This window comes from Temnothorax americanus, unplaced genomic scaffold (genome assembly GCF_048541705.1).
Source record: "Temnothorax americanus isolate GAGA-0224 unplaced genomic scaffold, ASM4854170v1 Scaffold56, whole genome shotgun sequence".
Taxonomy (NCBI): domain Eukaryota; kingdom Metazoa; phylum Arthropoda; class Insecta; order Hymenoptera; family Formicidae; genus Temnothorax; species Temnothorax americanus.
This window is the reverse complement of record NW_027509712.1, coordinates 173,607-179,838: the sequence shown is the minus strand read 5'-3', so window position 1 is coordinate 179,838 and position 6,232 is coordinate 173,607. Positions and strand designations below refer to the sequence as shown.

Here is a 6,232-nt window from a genome sequence, read left to right as displayed (position 1 = left end):
TAATTCGATTGAATCAGCATGGTGGTTAACACGTAATAGGACGTACGGCCTGTTTAACGCGCCCTGATAAAGTCACCGACGTGATCCGCCACCACCCAAGAGTAGTCGATACTCCCGAGTAGCTGTGAGTTAACCACGAACCAGTGTCCCACTGCGACAGATCGGATTCTCCCCGGTAAATAGGAAAAAGACAAAAAGAATATAATAAAACTTTCTTCAATTCTGAAAACGTTCCAATTGAAGCGATGAAATAAGTAAAAAATACGAAATAAAATAATTGGTTTCCACGGAAATATATCATGTCAAAGAAATGTCGATTAATAAATAAAATTCGGATATCAATAAACATATAAATAAAAACAAATCTATAAATTTAAATATCTATGTAGTTACTTTAGCACTATTAAAAGAAATACGTAAACAATAATTATATGAAGCTAATATATTAATATACATATAGATACTATGTTATAGAAAATTCAGATTCAGTCACACAAGTAAAATAATAAATTTTATAAATTAGGAAGAAACTATCTCAATGTACAAGTCGGCTGAAACAAATTTTATAGTCTCTGAATTTCAAAGGATAATCACAATTAATATTATCTTTAAATGTACAATCGTTCTAATTCACTCAAAATGTTTTATTACTTAATACGACTTTGAAAAATGATAATAGCGATCCCCTATCACTTTCGCAAATTCTCCTACTTTCACCACGAAAACGTACTATCTTCTTTTTGCAAGAGGATTCGCGGATAAGGCCGAGACGAATGGCGAAGGGGAAGAGTAAAACGCGGGGCAGGCCGTAGGTAAAAGCACACCGGTGGTGGTTCTCTCTCTCGGGTCCCGAAGGCACGAGCCTCGGTAACAAAGGGCGATCTTATCTGGCGCACGGATCAAAACCAGAATATGGTCCCGGCATAGCGAGCATATCCGACATACCGCGATGCTATATCGCCCGTCCGTCGTCCTGTCGCTGCGCGCGTGCACGCTGCACGCCCGTGTAGGCATATATACACGCGTGTGTCGCCGAGACTTTCCCCATATAGCACTCGGCCGCCCAGATACGATAGAGCATAATTCCATTGTGCTCTCTCTCGAACCCCAAAGGCAAACGCACGACTGTACTTTTCTCTCCTCCCATTGTCGATTAGAGCACGCGATTCGACCGAATAACATGCTCGAGTATCGACTACGAATGTCCATTGATATTCTGATAGCAGAAAGTTACTTTTATTCCAACATTTTCATCAAGACATAAGATATTTATTAGCAGGTATCAGGAATAATCATGAATACTATAATATTGAGAACTGTCTTATATAATGTTATTTGTTTATCCATATTTTAATATCTTAAAATTTGATAAACGATACTATTTTTGCTGATACATATACTTTTAATTTATGACAGTTATTTAATAAAACATAATGGTTCCTCTCTTTTCTTTTATATTTTTAAGCTATTTCCTTAATTATATATATATATATATTTAATAATTTGTCAATATGTGTTTTCTTGATAAGATTTGCTCGGTATTGATATCGCACTGATAATATTTGTGAATAAATTATCCATAGCTATATTTTAAGCGCGAACATTATGAGTAAAAATTTGATTCGCACGGGGTTTAGTCACACAATGTTAAAATTAAGATTTTAGAGAAACTATCTGATTCGCGTAAAATAATTTGCCGTATTGAGTGGATGGAAATGATGATCATGTCAAAACGGCTTCTCGATCAGCAATGTGATTATCGTCTCGCGAATGGACATGCCATTAGTAAGACGTGGGAAGACGAGCGCTTCTTGATAAGGACGGCTTTGCTAATAACGGTCGGAAACATAGTTGGCAAAAAGCAGAAACACGGTTACTAACCAACCAACCAACCAACCGGCCGCTCCCGGTGCAGCGTGTTCTCGCTCTCGCACCAGCGCGACCTGACGAGGAAGGGAACACGGCCGCCACACACTGCGGGAACAGCAAATTAGCGGAAAGCACTGGGTCACATCTGGACGGGACGAGCCCCAATCCATGTCTCGTGATTTACTGCCGCGCGCACGTTCGAACGAGAGGTATGGACTTCATTACTAAATTACACGTCGTGCCAGCCACTGATGGATCAATTTTTATCCCACGGCCCTCTTCCTCTCTTTCTTTCCCTCTCTCTGAAACCCTCCGACTTTACTGCCAAGCAACATCCACTGTTGCTGGCACATGCCTACCTCGATTACCACATTCGTATACTTCGTTATGTGTAGTCGACATGGATCGAAAGAGTTATTTAAGCTTCGTTGTAAACGGTTGTAATGGGTGTTGCTGATACCGTGAAGCGGAGTGGCGTATTTGCGCCGCGCAACAGGGTTACGTGCCTGAACTTGTAAAACGGCGGGTTGTCTACAGAACTTCTAGAATATTTTGCATAATTTTCTTAAACGAGTTATAAAGTGTTCAAAAATAATGAAATTGTTATACCATCGTTTGCGAGTGTTTGTATATTATTACCAGATGCCAATCAAGTTGAGATATAATTACAAAGTTACTTAACGTTAAAGAATTTTACTGAAGTAAAGCTGCATAAATGCAGACAGCTGACAGAGTTTAATTAAACTTAGTTTCAAACTTGCACGGTTTATTAAGATATTAATAAATATTAAAAATTCGAATGTTGATTAAGAATTAAAATTTGTTTAAAAATTAGAAAAATATATTTTTTAAATTAAATAGAAAAAATTAAAATTTCTTGAACTTTCTTTATTCATTAATATCAATGTATCTATGTTTGTATTATTAAAATTATTTTTCAGAGGAGAGAATAAGAATTATAATCAGCTTAAAAAATTAAAAATTAAAAACCATACTAATAAATAATAACAAGTAATGAAATATCTTATCATGCCAAGAAATATCATGTCATTTAAATAACAAATTAGCTCGATAAAAATCAAATTATGCGGAGTTTTATTATTAAAACAATATTATTTCCTAAGTTTTAAGATGCAGAATTATTAAAAATTCTGTAAGTAATCTAAAAAAACTGATTTATCTAATAATAAAAGTTAAAAGAATCTTTCGATTTAAGAGTTAAATAATCAGGCTCAATATATGTCAAACTAATGTAGCGATATAATTGCAACTTTGAAATAATTAGGGAAATTAATCGATCTATCAATCTTCCGTAGAACTGAGCTTTGGACATTGGGCGGACAGAACGCGATAACTTGTTAAGGCTCGCTACCAGAATGTGGTGCCAGGACAACGAGGTTCCGATGCGAGGCTCGTAGCGAAGTAAGGTCGAGGGCTCGGGAGCTCGATCTCTCGAACCCGAGCTCTCGAGGGTGTACGATGTCGAGGCCGAGGGGACCACGCGGGGTATTAGCATATTAATTTCGCTGAGACTGCGACGCGCAGATAAAGCATCTTAGGAAGGCGAACTTCGGTGATGAATCAAGCTCATAGCCGCGGTAATTATTCAGAAAGTTCAGCGCCGCTGCCGCCGCCGGGCGAGTCAGCCGCGTATTTGCGGCACGAAACGAAACAAAAATATTTTTCTTTCTAGGACTTCACAAGCGGCACCGGTGCACCATCGGTTATCTCCTGCTTCTTCGACGGCCCGGTTGCTGCTCCTCTTTTTAACGACGTTCCCAAAATTTACATAACACGTCGCAACTTCCTCATCAAAAATTCGCTTTATCGTATTAAATATACGGATTAATTCGTCATTTAATTGGTCATACATAATTCTTTTTTTAAAAAAAAAATTTAAACAAAAACCATTGGTATAGAAAGAGAAAGAAAGAAAGAAAGAGAGAGAGAGAGAGAGAGAGAGAGAGAGAGAGAGAAAATAAGCAAAAAATTCTAACATTTTTACTTCTATTCAATAATAAAATAAATAAATAAAATATTAAAATACGTTATTTTTTTAAGATTTCTTTAAGATTTTGGTAAGATAGATTCGTCAGCTTAAAGTTAACTTTTGGTTAATCTAAATATTTTTCATAATCTTACGGTATTACGCATAACGATGTAAATTACAATATTGAAAAAACAGTTGAGTTTAGAGACGATCATAAAATGCTAAAGTTACGCAATACTTGAAAACTAAACGCAGCGGCCCGTCAAGCGAGAACAATGTTAATCTATTTACTTGCTACGGGTCTCCCTTTCTTCCCGCGCCAAAAACTCCGGTTTCCCCGCGAGTACTTGCCTGCTTTATCAAGCTCGTATTTCATCACTGGTGTCCGTTTATGAGCGCGCAAAAAATTAACTTTTTCGCTAATTAACTCCCTGGAGTCGCTAACGAACTGTAGCGAACGCGTATCGCTTTTTCTTACCTCCCCCTCTGTAGAAAACGTGGAGGCAACGAAAAGTAGGCGCCCTCTTGGTCGAGCTCACGCGAGGATTTAATGAATGCTCGGCAATAAGCTTTTTAAAAACTATCTGCAAAACCCTAGCAAACCTATACAATTTTATTTATTGCGAGCAAATCATGTGAAATAATATTAACATAAAATGAATTGCGCGTTAATTGTAAATTTAGTAGTTTATATACAAATAATAAACCCCCAAATGTATCAAAGAAATTTACAACAATTTTAGAATTAAAAAAAAGAAAAATTGCGTAGATAATAATAACTTACATAAATAAAGTCACACTTTATGCATAATTTGTGAATATAATTACATTGTTTCATTTAAGTATGATATTATTTAACACAATGATGTTTACGGAACACCTTAAATAGTGAGAAAAATCTGTTTTGCAGCTTCGCATCTAATTTATTTTATTTATTTTTAACCTATATTTATTTAAAACCTTCTTCGACATACCTAATATAATGCTCAATTTATAACTTCGATCACTTCGATTTGTAACTTTCAGGCGGTGGTCCAGTTTTTGTTTACCGCAATTGCGCTGCTCGCTATTTGCCGGCGTAAAGAAGAAACGGAGGAGCTTCCTCTCGAGCACGCACACAGAAAAACCCACTCTTCGTCGTCCATTTGTCATCGTGCCTACGAAAGCTCCTCGCCGAACTTGCGCGCCATCGACGCCCTCATCGCCCACCCTGTGTTGCGCTGATGTTACGTGGGAGTAATTATTGCCCGACATGAATCGCAAGTTACCCTTGACGCCGTAATAAGAATGCCCATCCCCCGAATGTTCCTAATGGACTACCGCTGCTCTTCGACAGAGCTAAAAACTCGACTTCTCAACGCTGCCGACCCAAAGTTTTCCCCGCGGCAATTTTTCTGCGACCGCGCGCGGCCATAACGAACTCATAAATATAAATCGACTATATTTTTCTAATTAGATCGTTAGCGCACGCGACGAGATTGGAAGGTTTTCCCAAGAAAATAAATCCGCGGCATTCGATTAATTTCGAAACGAGACGTCGGCGACGCCACGTCGAAGGGAATTTCCTTTCCGAAGTAGTGAGATAATCTAATGTACTGGAGAAAAAGAATTCAAATAGAAGAAATAGCGGAGCGCGTATTGCACTTATTATCGTATTTTAATTTGCTCTCCGCAGGAAGACTGTATTTCTCGTTATATTGAGATTAGTTCTATAAATAAGAAAAACAGAGAGTGAACGTTCCGTTGAAAACATACGGTAAATTATCTGAGGCACAAGAAATAAGGATATTTTCTTTCTTCTTTAGAAATAAATATGTTATTTCCCTCCTCCTCCTCTCTCTCTCCCACTCTCTGTCGCAAATTTATTTGTATAAATTTTTATGACATACACCTAAAAAGTACGGAAAAACTTCTTGTGCATTTATAAAAAGTATACAGATCAACTTTATGTTTAAAGAAAAAAAACAATCTTCAATCGTAACTTTTCGGAATATTAAAATAATAGCATATGACAAACTGATGTACGATCTTATTCGCTCATTTGCCGCCAAGATAGCTTGCTGTAAGACGGATAATAAATCAATACGTACGTAGTTTGTGACCTAATAGGACGCTTAGCGTCGCATCATTTATGCATGATGATTTATCTACGCACACTAACCATGATTATTTTCCAAGACTATGAATAATGTATGCATTTTATTTATTTACATCTCTAACTATTGTTAAAAAATATCGAAATAAAGTTAATAAAATATCGATATGTTTCATGAAAAGTAATCATAGAAATTTAAAATTAAAAAATTGAAGAGGCTTAAATCCTACATAAATCGTTTTAAAAAATAGGAATAAACGTATTATACAGATTATCAG

The 6,232-nt window shown here is 36.7% G+C and overlaps 1 long non-coding RNA gene across 1 annotated transcript; it reads left to right on the top strand.

The window, feature by feature from the left end:
- Positions 1-1,743: 1,743 nt before the first annotated feature.
- On the top strand, positions 1,744-3,730 carry LOC143904679 (uncharacterized). Its single transcript, XR_013259016.1, has 3 exons — positions 1,744-2,078; positions 3,186-3,467; positions 3,563-3,730. It is a non-coding gene; the product is annotated as an uncharacterized LOC143904679 (long non-coding RNA).
- The last annotated feature ends 2,502 nt before the right edge of the window (positions 3,731-6,232 follow it).